Genomic DNA, 19,299 nt, shown 5'->3' with positions numbered 1-19,299 from the left:
CATTTGATTTAGAACAGATTTATATACAACACCCTCGTTTATTTAAAAACAAATTGTTTTTTCAGTTTTCATAATCCAGTGAAGTTTTTTTCCCTGCTTGACCCTTCACAAAGTTTATCTGTTACTGTATTCACTCATTCAGACTTAATTTTTATTTAGGAAAGTTATTTCAGAATACCATATCATAAAACATACTATCTTATTTTTTTTTAATTCACTAACTTTTTAGGCACATTTACTCAGCATTTCAAATAAATATGTAGGCATGTGCCTTGTTTTAAATAAGTACAATTTATAAGACTCATGTTTGCAAGTTATATTTTAGAGTAGCAATTGTTGACATTACCAAGGGTTCCACACTTTACAAAACATCATTTGCCACAGGATTTTTCTGTTCCATTTTAAACTGTCTTGATTAAAAAAAAAAAAAAAAAAAAAAGTAACTTCTAAATTCTCAGGAAGAAGTGTAGCAAAGCATGTCTTCGTGTCTGTTTTCAGATTTCTCTCATCTTTTACTGTTCTCATACATTCCTAACTCCTCACAAACTTAGTAGCTTAAATACTGAATACCTGGCAGCTCTTAGGGATCCCATAAGTAGATGGAGATAATTTTCAGTGCTTTGTTATGTTTAATAGAAATCAAGCTGACTTGTGTTTTAAAATACAAGTTGTCTAATGGTAAGATTACATGATCTTTAATGTGTTTTAGGTTTTCTGCAACAATTAGCTGTGAACCCTTAATGTAGCTAATGTTTATAAAATTTTATAGTCAAAATTATTTATTTTTTTTTAGTGTGTGTCAAAAAACATGTAGTATTTGCTTTTTGAAATATGTTTGCCTACTTAGTGTTGGAAAATATACTGTGACTCAGAAATTGTAAACAGTTCTTTTTGTGCTGTAAAAACGAATACTACCAGTATGTCAAAAGAAAAATAGTGTGCATTTGTAATATAAAGTAAAATTGTATTTAATGTATATTATGGAATTTTAAATTTGCGCTAACTTAGAAAACTTTAAAGGTGTTGTTAATTTACAGATTCATGTGGATCTGAATACGTAATTTGTAAGCTTTGTGTGGTTTTTCCTTCAAAATGATAACACTGAAACAAGAACCAGCACTTTATATTCAGACTTTTTAAAAATTCTACCTAATTTGGGACAATGGAACATAGGTAGATTTACTTTAAAAATCTAGAAATTTAAAAAGAAAAAATAGTGTTGTTACTCTATCCCAATCCGAATGAAGGTGTGTTCTCAGCAACAAGACAGAAGAAGTTGTTTTGGTTTTGCTTTTTAGAAGTATGCCCCTGCCTTTCTCAAATTTTCCCTTGAAGGCTTATCTCCTGTTTCTCCAAGTATACTCTGCAGTCTGTCTGCAGCATCAGAATCACCTCAGGAGCTGGTTGACAGTGTGGCTGCCTAAGCCCAGCAACCAACCCTTGACTTGAGGAATCGGGACCTCTGGAGGTGGGACCTCGGCATCTCTGGTTCCATTAACAGGCACTTCACATGCTTCTGATGCGCACTGAAATTTTAAAGTTACTCGTCTGTACCTCCTGTGTTCACCCAGGGCTTTTGCCGGCTAGATACTATGCAGAAATTTTGAATTAATTAGATGTTCTTAAATGTGTTTTTCCTTCACTCCACTAACTGCTTTCTTCCCCCCACGTCTATCTTGTAAAGGAACTCCATGAAAAATTGGTTCGTATCCTATCCGAATTGATAAACTCTGTTACATAAAACTCGGTAGCCTCAGATTTTTCTGTGGAACTATAGGTTCTGGGCTATGGCCCATGGAGTCTTGGAGGACAAGCAGTGCTTCAGGGGCCAGTGGAGTGGAGCCCACTGGGGCTTCTGCTTTCTCCCCATGCCAGGGTGCTGCTTCAGATCAGATTTCAGTAGATAAAATACTTCCTTTTTTTAAAAAAAAAGTTTCCACTATTTTCTTTCAAGGAGTTTGGAAGCCACTGTAATGACTCTGTCACCTGGTTAATTTTCTACTGATTTTTACACATTCAGAAACCTCGTGTGTTTTTGTAAAAAGAATATTTTGGATGCCTCAGTTGCTGCCTGGAATATGGCCACTTGGAATATGGCTATTTCACAAATTTTGAAGGCATTTTGTTGAATAGTAAAGCACTGACTTAGCCTCTGTTCCTTGTACTTCTAATTTTAGTAAAGTATAGAAATGGTCTGTGTATTTAATTTTAGTTATGTAAATACACACACACACACATTTACCCCCATGGCCCTGACTGTGCAGTCAGTGCATGAGGCTCAGAGGTCTCAAAAAGGTGCATTCTAAGGTTCTGGAGAAAGAATCAAAAAATGTCATCCTCTAATACAGAAGTTCACAAAACTTAAATGATTGAGGTTAGTCACCTACAGAAATGTCTGCAGAAACTAAGTCACCTGGAAGCTATAAATTTAAGTGTACTGCTGATAGTAGACCTAGGACACTTCAGTCTCTGCAAAGATGCCCTGAGCTACCTCACCGATAAAGGGAGGTGTCAAAGCAGAATGCGCCTTACAAGATAAACTATAGGAAATCGTCATCACGTGGTACTTTTTGATGACTGACTCGGAATGTGGAAAAGAGAGCTGGAAAGTTAGATTGCTTTCCTTGTTCCTCTAACATTGTCCAGGCAAAGGGACAACCTGCTTGGATGAGAAGATTGGGCTATCTGAGCCAATTCCTAGAGTAAGGAAGGGCACTTTGTGTACTTGGGTGACAGTGGCTCATAAGAACTTTTATTCTCATGACTCCAGTTCTGGGCTCTGCCAGCAGTCTTCTTCTCAAATTTGATCGGCTTGAATGAGCCCAGCACATAAATCGGCGCTCTGGTTTTAGTTCTGTTTTTTGCAAGTTTAGAGCAGCCAGATCCTTGGCCCTGATCACTTGCAGGTGAGCTGACTGGATCGGCTCTGTGAATCCAGAGTGTCAAGGACACTCGTGACGGGTCCTCTCGAGCAGCCAGCTGGCCTCATGTACTTTCTCCCCCCTTGGCCTCAGTACTATGTCCCTGTCACTAATTACCCTGTGTTAACTGCTTTCGTTGTGTTGGGTCTGTATTGTGGTCAATGCCTACAGACAGAGAAATGTGAATTAAAGCGTTTGATACGTTGATGATGTTTGCTTGTTTTTTAATAAAATTAAAGTGCAGCACTTGAAAGGTATGATCCCGTGTTGCTTTTTTTGACACAACAATGAGAAAACGGCTTTGAGTTACTTTCACAGAAGATGGTCCTTGGTCTACAGCAGAACAGAAATTACAGTGTGTGGCAAGTTCTGGGTCAGATACGTTTGGACAGAAAGGAGAATATACATACTTAACAACGGGCTCGTGGCAGAGTAGACCAGTAAAGGAAGTCAAATAAATGAGGTGAAGTCATCTCATTTTCAGTTGTCACAGTGGAAAGAGAAGAGAATTTATTTGAACTATCTAGGTTGAAAACCCATCCTCTACCACTGTTTAACATTAGGCAAGTTACTTGTTCTGCTTGACCCCCCAGTTCTTTATAAAAGTGGGAGCTATGCCAATGGAGAGGTTGCAGACTCAGGTGCTTAGAGGAGAGAGGCAGGTGACGAAGGTGGGGGTGGTGGAACTGGGCAAACTAGAGCACCTGACCGCAGGGAAGCAGGTCCAGGAGCACAGAGCTCATCTTTCTAGGAAAGGTCGAACTGTGGGCTTTTTATATGAAACCTAATTTTAAAATACGGGTTGGCAACTAATTACCTGTAGCCTCCCACAGGCTTATATGATGAGTATAATGGGAGGGAAAAGTGAAGGCATCTTATACTTGGCAGAAATTTGCACTTCCTTCCATTTGAATTTTTATAAAGCTTTATGGTTTAACAGCTGTGATCTGGATTTCATATGACGTTCTGTGGCAAATATCATTTTTATTCATTTCATTAGAGGAAGAAGTGCAGTCCAGCTTCATTCTGTCATCTTTACTCAGAATTGCGTTTTTACAATTTTTTTTGACATAACTTAAAATTCACTGCTCATTTGCCTGTTTGTTTTTTTTAAACAGACAATGCCAAGCATAATGCACCCTTTCTTGATCATAATTTTAAACATGAGTTATCATGTTTGGCGGTGATATCTACAGAAGTTCCCAAGAAGGCTCTCTATTAACTAAATAGCCCCTGACAGTTCCATGTTTTGACTTCTTTTTTTTTTTCCTTTTTGGCCGTGCCACACCCTTTGCTTAGTTGCCCAGCCAGGGATTGAAACCGGGCCACGGCAGTGAAAGTGCTGAGCCCTAACCACTGGACTACCAGGGAACACCCCATGTTTTGACTTCTTAAATTACAGCTTGGGCACTTGGGTATTATGCTAGATGTTTTATTTACTTTTATCTCATTATAATCTACAATTTTGTGAGGTAGACATTATGAACTCCATTTCACAGATTGGTAACTCAGGACTGGATGTTAATCCCGGGTCCTCATCCCTGCTGCTTTTTCATCATCAACACAACCACCACCAACAGTATTAAAAAAAGTTGAATATAGGCAGATATATCATTGTGCTGGACACTAGGAATGCTAGGGTTTATGATACAGCCTTCAACAAGGAAACTGATCATATACATGGAAGGAATTCAGAGATTTTAATTAACTGGAAGTGTTCAACATTGCCTATAAATGGAAATTTAATTTTTTTGGTACCGTTGTGGAACTAGAAAATGAAAACTTTTTATCACGTGTGAGTAGACAGAGATAAATTCATCTATGAGAAAGCTGTGTACACTGTGAGCTGCGTGAGGACAGGTTGCTCACCTTGGTCATTGTGCATTCAAAGTAATGAGTATTTGCATGTCTTTCTGAAAATTCTGTTCTATGTGTTATGGAGCACTTACTCTTCAGGGCATTATACTCAGCCTCCAATTTCCAGCATAGGCGGGCACCCAGGAGTTTTGAACAAATGAAGTTGCTGAGGCGCTGCACTCGGAGACCAACCCTGGCAAACAGCAGGACTGTGTGCTGCCAGAGCCTGTGTGTGTGCTCCTGCAGCGTGTCCGTGTACATCTCAGGCCCCATTCTCTGGGAAGTGCTCCAGCCAAGGCTTTGCCAACGGCCATGAGCAGGAGCAGAGGTCTTACCCCAAAATAGCCACTTCGGCATGAGTTTTAGTTTGGACTAAAGGTAGTCAAAAACACAGCAGATTCAGGGAAAGTTCTTTCCTTCCCCCTCAATTGCTTAAATTTACATTGGAAAAGGGCCTGTACCAGAAGAGAGCTGTTATCAGATACTAAGAAACATCAGCATAACAGGATAACCTTTGTTTTTCAAACATCTCTAGCTTCCTAGGAATGGCCTTCCTCCCTTTTGTACCCTCAGATCCCTACCCCTTTGTTTAGCTCAGGATGTTCCGGAAGTTTCAATTACCTGGCTGTCCTTTGGGTCTTCATATCTTTACGGGGCTCTCATATGTACATAATTTTGTTTTTCTGTTAATCTGTCTTATATCAATTTAATTATTAGACCAACTGAAGAACCAAGAAGGAAAAATGTTCCCACCCCTACAGCCATGTTTAGACCATGTGACCATTCCTCCCCTGTAGTTGACTGGACCCGGGAAGCCCATCCACAGACCAGCGAGCAATCAGATTATCGACTGGGCTTCGTTTTCACAAAATGCTTTTGTAACCTTTAAATCTGTCCTCCTCAAAGCATGGCCCACAGACCGTTTTCTTCCAATCCATCAGGAAATAAGTACAGAAACTGAGAGTAAGAGTTTAGAAATTTGTATAGCTATTTTGTCAGTTGACTATTGGATCTAATCCTAATAAAAATGTGGCTTGTATTGTGTATGTCTCTTTGTGTCATTTTTCTCTTTACTGTATTTTATAAAAATATTGATACATGATGCTGTTGACCTAAAACAATAGACTGCCAAATAGTTCTCCAGCAAAGATAGGTTTATCCATGATCAGCAAAGAATTGTAATTCAAGGTCTATAACCATGGCAAGCCACACGCAAGGGACGGAACACTCTTTTTTTTCTTTTTTTTTTCCGGTACGCGGGCCTCTCAGCGCCGCGGCCTCCCCAGCCGCGGAGCACAGGCTCCGGACGCGCAGGCCCAGCGGCCATGGCTCACGGGCCCAGCCGCTCCACGGCACGCGGGATCCCCCCGGACCGGGGCACGAACCCACGTCCCCTACATTGGCAGGCGGACTCCCAACCACTGCGCCACCAGGGAAGCCCAGGAGCACTCTTTTATAGAGGGAAAAAGGAAGTTGGGAGGGCTACAGTAAACAAAGATTCCATGGTTTTTCATTGGCTCAGTCCTTGCCAGGAAAGAAGAGGAATATTTCTTCTTCCTGTTGGGCCGTACTGTGATTGCAGGGTTTGAGAGTTCCTCATTCTTGTCTCCTGACTCTTTTTAATTGAGGTTTCTGTTTATTAATTTTTTACAGTGTATTAGGATTTTTTTTTTAAAGAAAGAAACAAAACACCTGATTTTGGACTTCCCTGGTGGCGCAGTGGTTAGGAATCCACCTGCCAGTGCAGGGGACACAGGTTCAATCTCTTGTCCTGAAAGATCCCACATGCTGTGGAGCAACTAAGCCTGTGCGCCACAACTACTGAGACTGCCTGTTGCACCTACTGAAGCCCGCACGCCTAGTGCCCATGCTCCACAACAAGAGAAGCCACCACAATGAGAAGCCTGTGCACCGCAACACAGAGTAGCCCCCGCTCGCCCCAACTAGAGAAAGCCTGCATGCAGCAACAAAGACCCAATGCAGCCAAAACTAACTAAAATTTAAAAAACAAAAACAAAAAACCACCTGATTTTTCACTCCAGATGGTTTAAGAAGCACTGCTTTAAATAACATGCTTTCTTCCACTGGGAAAGGAGGGGCCAAGCTGCAGTGAGTTTCTGTTCCTTAGAAAAAAATAAACTCTGACTAACATGTTGCAAGAGGCTTGCTTTAATTTGGTAAAAGGAGCAGTGACCTTTAGTCACTTTGTGACCATGATTCAGGTAATAGCAATGGACTCCGGACCCATGAAACACCCAGACAACAGGAGGAGGAGATAAGACTAGTAAGAAACTATTATTTCAAGAGAGGTAAGAAATTCTGTAAACTGGAACATATAAACTAAGAACCATATGGTCTGGAATTAAGTAGCATAATAACATATTTGTAGAGCATTTCATCATTTATAAAGCAATTTTATATGAAATATTTTCTTTATTCCTCACAAAAACCCAATTGATTAGGCAGAGCAGATAATAATTTCAATTTTCCAAATGAGTACACTGTGATTCAGAAAGGTTAGTGACATACCAGTGTCACACAGAGCTGGGATAAGATACCAATCCAGTCTTGTGACTCTCAAATCTAGTGGGGTTGTTGCTTGTTTTTTTCACTAAGTTATGTCACCTCCTGTCTAGGTCAGGGGTTCTTAGCCTTTATTGGGCCACAAGCAGACCTCTGTAAGAAGCTGATTATAGTTATGGACACACATACACACGTTGCTATACACATTCAGCAGGATTTTGCAATGAACTTCAGGGGCCTCCTAGACTCCAATTAAGAACCTCTGTACCAAGAACCAGTCCTAGCTGGATTCCTCAGACATATTTAGTATCAACTGGCAATGAACTTGCTCTGTCTTGTTGTCTTCTGCCATCTTCAGTCATTTTGTATTCTGACTCATCCACAAGCCCATTGAGTACTACAGAGAACTCAAGGGCACACAGGTTCAGAAGAGCTGGCAGTGGAGGGATGCTTCAGGAAGAAAGGAAATGTCGTTAGGCTAAGCCTCAAAGGAAATTCCGTTCTGGCACGTTCAAAGGACATAGTGTTGGCCAAGCTGGAGAGAAGCAAATATTTTTGTGTGCTTTCTTTTGTTTTGTTTTTTAAATTAATTTATTTATTTTTGGCTGTGTTGGGTCTTCGTTGCCGTGCGCAAGCTTTCGCTAGGTGCGGCAAGCAGGGGCTACTCTTCGTTGCTGTGCCCGGGCTTCTCATTGTGGTGGCTTCTCGTTGCAGAGCACGGGTTCTAGGCGCGCTGGCTTCAGTAGCTGTGGCACGTAGTCTCAGTAGTTGTGGCGCACAGGCTTAGCTGCTCCGCAGCATGTAGGATCTTCCCAGACCAGGGATCGAGCCCATGCACTGGCAGGCAAATTCTTAACCACTGCGCCACCAGGGAAGTCCCGAGAAGCAAATGTTGATGTAGAAGACTAGTGGAAGATGAATTTGGAGAAATAACAGAAGACCAAGTTGTAGAGCGCTGAACAAGAAGCTAAAGCTGTCAGCTTTAAGTCTGTGAACCATAGGTGCCATGTATAAATGCCATTTTAAGAAGATTACTCTAGAAGTGCTGTGGAAGACGGATCAGGAGGGGGATGGATTGGAAACAGGAAGCCTCGTTTTACTATAATCCAGGAGCAAGCAGACTAGGGTTTGAACTTAGGTAGAGACAACAGACATGGAAATAGAGGCAGAAATGAGACCATCTATAGAGGAAGCATTGACAGGTCTGGATGAAGGATACCTTGAAGAAAGGATTAAATAGTCTCTCAAGATTTTGAACCTTGGAAGAAGGAATTTGTCCAACAGATATTGATGTGACTGACACAAATGGGGAACTGCTGGGTATCAGGTTCACACGGACAAGGCCAAGGCCAGCACCTGACTGATTCATCCAGTAAAGTTACAAGCAGCCATTCTTACAAGTAGCAAAGTTACCAGAAGCCAAACGTGCCAACTCCCCATGATTTTTGTCCAGCACCCAAAGAGGCAGAATGACTGCAGTGTGAGTTATGGGACACCCCATTGCTAAGGAGCTAGTTCTAGATTGGAGGAAAGTGGCTTGAAATTCTGAAGCCCAGGTCTCACCAGAACCCCAGGGAAATGGGAAACTGGCTCATGACAGCTTCCCACGGGGCATAAGGACGTGAACAGAAGATGACCTCGTACCGGTTCCTTATAGGCTTCCCATCTTCTCGTGCCTGGGAAGGGAGCTGTTCCTCTACACTGGGGGTGGCAGTGGCTGGGGCGTGGCAGCAGGAGCGAGTTTTGAGGAACAGAAGATACACTTGGCACTAGGTACATAGACTATAAAGTTAGATCAGGACATTCATGTACTGGCCAGACTACAGGCGTAGGTTTTTGTGCCATTCACAGAGAGGTGGGGCATATTGAGTGTTGGACCTTCAGCTCCAGGTCCTGGGTTCCGGTCCTGGCTCTGTCACTCACTAGGTATGTGCTCCAGTCACCATGGCTGTGTGACACATTACCTGAAAACTAAGTGGCTTAAAATAGCAACATTTCTTTTGTCCCTGAATCTGCAACAAGGGCAGGCCTCCGTACATTTTCACATGAGTCAGATTCTCCTCCCAGCATATGCTGGGGCAGCTCGAAGGCTGGGGACTGAATCAGTGGGAAGCTCACCCATCTGGCAGCTGCTGCTGGCTGTCAGCTGGGGCTGCAGCTTCCTCACGCATGGTGTCTGAGTTCCCAGGAAAGCGTCCTGAGAGGGAGAGCCAGGCGGAAGCCCTAGTCCTTTGTGCTCCAGCCTCAGAAGTCACACACTGTCACTTCTACCATATTCTACTCACCAAGGTAGTGACAAAGCCCTGTCCGGTTTCAACAAGAGGAGAAACAGACAGCCTCTATTGGGCGTGGGGAGGAAGGTCTGGAAGAGCATGCTGTCCTGGAAAGAGTGCTGTGGCCATTTTTGGAGGATACAATCTGCCAGAATGTTAACCTGATCTCTCTTTTTTTTTTCTTTTCTTTTCTTTTTTTTTTTTTTCTTTTTTCTTTTTTTTTTTCTCTTGCGGTACGCAGGCCTCTCACTGTTGTGGTCTCTCCCATTGCAGAGCGCAGGCTCAGCGGCCATGGATCACGGGCCCAGCCGCTCCGCAGCATGTGGGATCTCCCCGGACCGGGGCACGAACCCGTGTCCCCTGCATCGGCAGGCAGACTCCCAACCACTGCGCCACCAGGGAAGCCCTCTTTTTTTTTTAATTGTGGTAAAATACACGTAATATAAAACTTACCATTGTAACCATTTTTAAATGTGCAATTCGGTGGCATTAAGTACACTCACAGCGTTGTGCAATTATCACCACTATTCATTCCCAGAAATGTTTCATCATCCCAGACAGAAACTCCAAACCCATGAGACAATAACTCCCTATTCTTCCGGTTCGTGGTCCCCTCTGTTCTGCTTTCTGTCTCTGTGAATGTGCCTCTTCTAAGTACTTCATTGAAGTGGAATTCATACACTATTTGTCCTTTTGTGTCTGGTTTATTTCACTTAGCATAATGTTTTCAAGGTTCTAACATGAGTCTCTTTTCTCATCTATAAAAAAAAAATGAAGACTAGAACAGGGCTGCTTGGAGGATTTAATCAGATAGTACATGTTATGGTGTACAAATTTCTTGATACTCCTCCCATCAAACAGTGAAATCTAATTCCACTTCTATGGACTGGCCTTAGTGACCTGTTTCCAATGAAGGAAATGCAGCAGAAATGGGGGTCTTCTGAGGCTTGGTCATAAAAGGTGATATGACTTTTGCCTGGTTGTTGGGACACTTGCCCTTGGAACTCAGCCCTTTCTTCAGTATTGCACAGAGAAAATATATCTGCTGCCAGGAAAAGCCCCCGAGCATCAACTGTCAGATGTGCGAGTGAGTCAGCCTGAAGACGATTACAGCCCAGCCTTCAAGCCACCACCACAGACACCAAGTGGAGCAGAAATGAGCTGTTCCAAGCAAACCCTACACAAGTTACAAAGTCAAGAGCAAAACCAATGTTATTTTTGTGTTTTCACACAGCAGTAGATAACCAGAACATGTTTCTGTTCTTATGTTCAGAGCCAACCAACCAACCAACCACCATTTCCCTCTTCTTCCTTGTGCCCCCAAATGACAGCCAAGTACTCGGAGAAGGTGACCTCACCCCAACTCAGGGGTAACCAACATGGTAATCCCATTCTCCTGGCAGCTGGAGGTGGACATGTGACCCAGTTCTAGTCAATGAGACATAATGGGGAGATCTGCTGGGGTACCTCCAGAAAAGACTGCCTGGCTCTTAAAAAGGGATACAGAGAGAAAGAGATGGTGTCATGACTGTGTGGGATACCTGCAACCACTGAGGTCATTTTTTTAACCAGGAGGTAAGCAGAACTGAGGGCAAAGCCAACAGGGCAAGAATGGCAGTGTGGGAAGTTGGAAAGACCCATTGATGACAATGTGGAGGCACTGAGTCAGCCAATCCTGGAACTGCCCGCCCTTGGGACTATACGATGTTGTGTGAGATGAAAATTTTCCTTATTTTTTAAAGTTGGGTTTTTTGTTCATGGTCACCAAAAGCAACATCTTAACTGATATGTTTATGTCAAGTGTGGTATATTATAAGGAACATAGGAACACAGTAAGTGGAAATAAATGTCAGCTGTGATGATGATGATGATGATGATGATCATGATGATGAAAGAGGGCAGATTCTTGGAGAGCCGAATACTCAGGTGAGAATAGCAGAGATCCTGGATTTTGAAGAAAACGCTCCCCTTTACGGGGCAGTGGACAAGTAGAATCAACAGAGGACAAGGTGACAAATAACCAGGAAATGAAAGAAGACGTGAAGTATGATGCAAGCCAAGGAGATGAGATTACAGGTATCTCCCACTTTCTGAAAGTTCACATTACACTATTTTGCTTTTACAAAACACCTACCTTAGTCCCTGTTTTCAACAACCGAGAGACATCCAAAGAGGATTTTCACTTTTATGAAAAAAAGCCATTGCCATATTAATGTACTAACATACTTTTTTTTTAAAAAAAAACAAAGTGATCTAGCTCAAATTATTTGAAAGCAGGAGGATACCCTTTGCTTTATGCCATATAGGAGCACTCTACTTTCAGATAGCGGGGGAGACCTGTATCAATACCAAGGGGTGATTCCACCATATAGAATCCTGCAGAGCAGATTCTCTTGCCATCACATCAGTGGTGACCTCAAAGGGGACAAACTTGACATGCAAAACCCAGGTGGTCGTATTTGCTGATACCCCATGAGGTGTTCTGCTAGATCAGTGATTCTCAAAGTGTAGCCCCCAGATCAGCAGCATCAGCAACACCTGTGAACTTGCTAGAAATGTACATTCTCAAATCTCACTCTACACCTGTTAAATCAGAAACTCAGGGGTGGAGACCAGGAATCTGTTTCCACAAGTCCTTGAGTTGATTCAAATGCCTCTAAAGGCTGAGAATCACTCAGACTAAACACCTAGATGCTAGGAAATTTGCTCCTAAGGATGTTGTGTCTATGAACTGCCCTGTGGGGAGAAATGGAGAGAACTAAATCTGGGGACAAAAGCAATTCTTTGAGGGGAGGGGGTTGGTGAGAATTTCCTATAGGGGTGTTACTGAGTCCAAGCTCTCTCTGCTTGCTGCACGGCAGGCCAATAAATTGGGAGACAAGATGTTGAGGCAAGGAATAACGACCTTATTCAGAAAGCTAGCAGACCGAGAAGATGGTAGACTAGGGTCTCCAAAAACCATCTTATTGGGGTCTGGATGCCAGTTTCTTTTATAGAACAGAGAGGGGGAGGAGGTGAGGAAGTATAGTAAAAAGGCCATTAGTTTTGCCTGGCTTGGCCAGCATCAGGGAGGGGATGTGTTAATTTCTTCTTCTCTGCAGCCATTCACAGGTGGGCAGGGTCAGATTGTCTCCCTGTGTGCTGAACAAAGACACTTTAGTATAACATGCAGGCTGAGGGGCAGGGTTCCCTGAGACAGGCCATTATGTATGATTATAATAACAAAAGCAACGAAAAGCAAAGTTTAAAGTCAAAGAAGCAGATCCAACATGGAGTCAGAATTGGTTCTTCCCCGTTACAATTTTCCACTGTCAGTGTCCATTCCACAATATTGTGGGAAAAGGGGTGACAACTATTCTAACTGCTTTGTCAGATAGATCTTTCTGGGAGGGTCCAGCATTGGTGCCAGTGTTCAGATTTGTCTTTTTTGTTCCTTTTTGGAAAGTGTCTACTTTACATCTGTAGACTTAAAAAATACTCATGACCTAAAAGTTGAGACTTATGTTTTATTCAGTGGGAATTTTGAGGACTTCAAGACCAGGAGGCGGCATCTAAAGTTAAGGAATTTAGCGCTTTTCTGTGTATGGGAAGATGCAAGATTCCGGGCTCACTGAAATCATTCCTTTGATATGCACCTCAGCTATCTGAGGCCTGTATCCTGTATTCTCATATCCTGAGTTTCCTCAGGGCTTGCCATAGGGAGTGGCTGCAGTCTGATGGCTGCTAGATGGCAGGTATTCTTCTCCTTCCTGAGTTTCCTCAGGGCTCACTGGCTCATGTTGAAGGACTGCAATTGCTGATGACTGATAATGGAGGGAAATATTCCATTTCTCATATCTTCTCCTCTTGGTCAGGAATTTGACCAATATTTGGGAGACATTTCATGATCAAATTTTGTCCCACGGCGCTGGGAGGCTCATCCCAGATCAGGGGGAAATTCGTTGTTTTTTTAATTTTTTTTATTTTTTGCGGTACGCGGGCCTCTCACTGTTGTGGCCTCTCCCGTTGCGGAGCACAGGCTCTGGACGCACAGGCTCAGCGGCCACGGCTCACGGGCCCAGCCGCTCCGCGGCATGTGGGATCTTCCCGGACCGGGGCACGAACCCGTGTCCCCTGCATCGGCAGGCGGACTCTCAACCACTGAGCCACCAGGGAAGCCCGGAAATTCTTGATATGTCACTCCAGGTGTTAATTTTTGGATTAGGCCCTATTGATAATTAAAGATTCTCTGGATCCTCTGTCTAATTATGATCCAGGAGACACTTGCCCTTGTTGCTTCCTCCCATACCTAGAATCACACTATTACAATTATTTTATGTGATAAATGTGATCTATTTCCTCAAGATGTTTAGCCATAGAAGTTTTGTTGGAGGCCTGGTTACACACTGGGTAGTGTAAGAGACAACAAGTAAGGATATAAGTAATGCAGCTAGTAACATTGACAAAGACATAGTGCAGCAGGGGGACACAAAGCACAAACAATTTGGAAACAAAGAACAAATTAAACCAATGATTAGTATAATTAGTTGTAATCCAGTTGCAATAACAAGTAACCAAAGGAACCATAACTGATTTAATGAGCCATCCACAGTTTCACTGTACCAGGCATGAATACTTATACACGCATGGCTTAATCTCTGAGACAAGCATATGGTACTAGCAGGACCAACCAGGTAGAGAGAGAAAGATAAATGTTTCAATTCTATTTACCAAGGTATAATTTACCAAATTACTGTAAGTCATAATTAGTTTTCCTTACACCTGGAAAACACAGATTTAAACCAATAATTTTTCAGATAGAAACCATAAAAATTATAACCATATTCACCAGTTTATTCAGTCCTATGTAATTAATTCGTATTGATCTGGATGAAGTAATCAGGTTTTCCATTCGTTTTGTCATTCATTACCCAGTCCAGTGATATTATCTAAAGGCTACCAGAAACTTATATTTGTTAAAAAGTTCCCTTTTATGAGTCCTCTTGAAAATCTTCATTTTGTAAAAGCATCAGGATGAAACTTAAAATAACCTGGTTAGGGCTTCCCTGGTGGCGCAGTGGTTGAGAGTCCGCCTGCCGATGCAGTGGACACGGGTTCGTGTCCCGGTCCGGGAAGATCCCATATGCCGCGGAGCGGCTAGGCCCGTGAGCCATGGCCGCTGAGCCTGCACGTCCGGAGCCTGTGCTCCGCAACGGGAGAGGCCACAGCAGTGAGAGGCCCGTATACCGCAAAAAAAAAAAAAAATAATAACCTGGTTAAAGATTTGAGTACAATACAATTAGCAGGAAACTTGGATATTTCTGTGACATGTAACATTTTAGAATAACTAGAATTATGATTGATAACATATCAGGACATATCAGATGTTAGGGATTCAAATTAAATTTTGGAATATCTATATTAACGACATTAATACATACACTATAACCTAAGGTTCATCTCCAATCACTTGACAATATTTCTGAAGTAATCTAACATGCCAAATAAACTTAGTTTAACATTCCTCTCTGAGATGTCTCAGAGATGTTCTTTTGAAGTATTCCAGAGTCAGCAGGAGGCTAAAAAAGTTTTAGTCAGATTTTGATATTTGGGAAGTTTGTTAAAAATATCAAAAAGGTTTTAAAACACAACAGGATCATAGGTCACTGTGAAACAATACTTATTCATTTAACCAAAATCACAAAACGATTAAAAGAAAACAAATATGGATCTCCTAAGGGCACAGAAACTCATACAATCTGTTATCAAAAAGGAGCACTTCTAACAGAGAGAGAGGTCCAATTCCAGTCTTGTATTAGCTTACTTAATAAAATCTATTTACTTAGTTAACTTCAATCTAAACTTAGTTCATCCTGACCATGTATAAAACTTTCTCAGTAAAATGTACTTCCATTCCTCACACTTCCGTAACTGAAAACACACAATCTACCATACTGAAATGTTTTATTATTTTCAGTAGCTTTAATTATATATTTAAATAGAATCCCTGACTCTTAAAAATCTTAATTCCTAGTGAAAACCAAGAGGCAAGTAATAGTTACCAAAATCTGGAGAGACTACTTGAGATAATTTTTCAGACCTAAAGGCTCTTATCTCATTTACATTTTCTTTCCTTAGAAGTTTCTTCACATCAAGTTACTTTCCTTGCTGACAAATTTGCAACAGGTAAAACAAGATTTCATTTAACTTCTTCTATTAAACCTAGGTGCAGTGAAAGTATTATACTTAATGTTGATGACTCTAAAGACAGGTCTATATTAATTAGATCACAAACTTAAACATTAATTTAATACTAAATATTTCCCAGTTCACATGAAACTGAAACTAATTTAGCTTAATTTCTCTTGTATTTAGAATTGTTTGGTTTGTAAGTGCTTACTCTTCTTTAAGCCAATTAAACAGAGCTCATACACAAATCAACCTCAGCAATGTTATCCAAAGACAAAGACACATACAAACACAGAAACAAACAGAGAGACCTCATAGTTCTCATTTCAAAATTTCAGCCCTGCAGGTACAGCAATGTAAAACTCATCAGTTTACAAGAGGTTGGATTAAAGTTGGGTTTCTGGTAGATAGAACAAATAAAGCTCACTTCTCTAGATGGCTAAATATTTACAGGAATAACACTGAGGATTTCTATTTACCCTTGACAAGTCAATTTCTAAATTATACTTTTTTCAAAATTTGTGTTTTAAAAAGATGGCAGAGGGCTTCCCTGGTGGCGCAGTGGTTGAGAGTCCGCCTGCCGATACAGGGGACATGGGTTCGTGCCCCAGTCCGGGAAGATGCCACATGCCGCAGAGCAGCTGGGCCTGTGAGCCACGGCCACTGAGCCTGCGTGTCCAGAGCCTGTGCTCCGGGAGAGGCCGGGAGAGGCCACAGCAGTGAGAGGCCCACGTACCGCACCATGCAGCCCTCAACCCAAATTTTGCATATAAAAACTTCTCCCCAAAAACCATTGGGGAGTTCAAGGTTTGGGTTTTTTTTTTTTTCAATATTTATTTCTTCATTTGGTTGTGCTGGGTCTTAGCTGTGGCAGGTGGGCTCCTTAGTTGTGGCAGGCAGGCTCTTTAGTTGTGGCATGCAAACTCTTAGTGGCAGCATGCATGTGGGATCTAGTTCCCTGGCCAGTGATCAAACCTGGGCCCCCTGCATTGGGAGAGTGGAGTCCCAGTAACATCAGAGGGTGATTAATAATCTAATATTATTCATGGATATTGGTATTGAAGGTCAAATGCTTTGTGTGTGTCTGTGAATATTTTACATAGGGAAAGATGAATGTAAAGTTGCAAACTGAGTCTTTTTTTTTTTTTAAATATGAACATTCCCCTATCCTCAATAGTAAAACAACAGTATTTTTACAGAACAACAGTAAATTAACATAGGTGTTGGCAAGCTGAAACTAAGTGATCCAGGAGAAAGAAAAGACTCAGAGGATTATTGCAGATTTTTTTCCCCAGAGATGACCACAGCATTATTTCCCACTCTACATGCTCAATTACATTAAATGCAGACGGTCTAAACTCACCAATTAAAAGCAGATTGTCATTTCTGCAAGACCCAAATACATGCTGTCTATAAGAAATACACTTTAAATATAATGACACAGGTTAAAAGCAAAAGGATGGAAATAAGGTATGTCACGCTAACATTAATCAAAAGAAAGTTAGACTGTCTATATTAATATCAGTCAAAGTAGTTTTCAGAGCAAAGAATTTAGCAGGGATAAAAAGGGTCACTTCATAATAATAAAGGGGTCAAGTCACCAAGAGGACATAAAAATCCTAAATATTTATACAAGTAGGAAAAAAAAAGCTTCAAATTACATAAAAAGAAGAGTGATAGAGGGCTTCCCTGGTGGCGCAGTGGTTAAGAATCCACTTGCCAACACAGGGGACACGGCTTCAAGCCATGGTCTGGGAAGATCCCACATGCCGCAGAGCAACTAAGCCCGTGCGCCACAACTACTGAGCCCACATGCTGCAACTACTGAAGCCCGTGCGCCTAGAGCCCATGCCCCCCAACAAGAGAAGCCACCGCAACAAGAAGCCTGCGCACCGCAACGAAGAGTAGCTCCCGCTCGCCACAACCAGAGAAAGCCCATGCGCAGCAACAAAGACCCAATGCTGCCAAAATAAATAAATAAATAAATTTATTAAAAAAAAAAAAAGACTGATAGAACTCAAGGAAAAGATAGATACATTCAAAGTTTTAGTTAGAGATTTTAACACCCTTCTCCCAATAATTAATACAAGTAGACACAAATCAGTAATAATATAAAAGACCTAAACACTATCAACCAACTTGACAAATTGACACTTACAGAACACTCCACCCAACAATAGCAGCATACACATTAGCTTCCTTTTTTAATTGAAATATAGTTGATGTACAATGTTGTGCCAATCTCTGCCGTACAGCAAAGTGACTCAGTTATACACAGAGACATTCTTTTTCTATAGTTTTCTATTATGGTTTATCCCAGGGTAGTGAATATAGTTCCCTGTGCTGTACCGTAGGACCTTGTTGTCCATCCATTCTATATATAATAGAATTGCATCTACTAACCCCAAACTCCCAGTCCATCCCTCCCCAACCCTGCTCCCCCTTGGAAACCACAAGTCTGTTCTCTATGTCTGTGAGTCTGTTTCTATTTTGTAGATAAGTTCATTTGTGCCATATGTTAGATTCCACATGTAAGTGATATCATATGGTATTTGTCTTTCTCTTTCTGACTTACTTCATTCAGTATGGTAATCTCTAGTTGCATCCATGTTGCTGCAAATGGCATTATTTCATTCCTTTTTGTGGCTGAGTAGTATTCCATTATATATATGTACCACATCTTCTTTATCCATTCACCTGTTGATGGACATTTAGGTTGTTTCCATGTTTTGGCTATTGTGAATATGCTGCTATGAACATAGGGGTGCATGTATCTTTTTGAATTATAGTATTGTCCAGATAGATGCCCAGGAGTAGGATTGCTAGATCCTATGGTAGTTCTATTTTTAGTTTTCTGAGGAAACTCTACACTGTTTTCCATAGTGGCTGCACCAACTTACAGTCCCACCAACAGGGTAAGAGGGTTCTCTCTTCTCCACAGCCTCTCCAGAATTTGTTATTTGTAGACCTTTTAATGATGGCCATTCTGACTGGAGTGAGGTGGTACCTCATTGTAGTTTTGATTTGCATTTGTCTAATAGTTAGTGATGTTGAGCATCTTTTCATGTGCCTATTGGCCATTTGTATTTCTTTTTTAGAGAACTATCTATTTAGGTCTTCTGCCCATTTTTAGATGGGCTGGGTTTTTTTGTTGTTGAGTTGTATGAACTGTTTGTATATTTTGGAAATTAAGCCCCTGTCAGTTGCATCGTTTGCAAATATTTTCTCCCATTCCGTAGGTTGTCTTTTCATTTTGTTTATGGTTTCCTTTGCTGTGTACACATTATTTTCAAGTGCACATGTAACATTTTCCAAGATAGATCATATTCTCAGTCATAAAGCTTTATAAATTTAAAATAGTTCAAACTGTTGTAGGAAAATGGGGCTCAAGAGGATGGTCATGTCCCGTGTCTCAGGTAAGTCCCTGGAATGGGCCACCAGGTGAGGGACCTGGGCTTCATGCAGGAAAAAATTCAAGAGCCAGCCGTAGTAAACTCAAAGCAGGTTTACTGAGAGAGAGAGAGACTTTCCATAGGCAGAATGCAGTCTGTCTCAGA

This window comes from Mesoplodon densirostris, chromosome 18 (assembly GCF_025265405.1).
Source record: "Mesoplodon densirostris isolate mMesDen1 chromosome 18, mMesDen1 primary haplotype, whole genome shotgun sequence".
In the NCBI taxonomy this organism is placed as follows: Eukaryota; Metazoa; Chordata; class Mammalia; order Artiodactyla; family Ziphiidae; genus Mesoplodon; species Mesoplodon densirostris.
The sequence above is the reverse complement of the archived record's forward strand: the minus strand, read 5'-3'. Positions refer to the sequence as shown.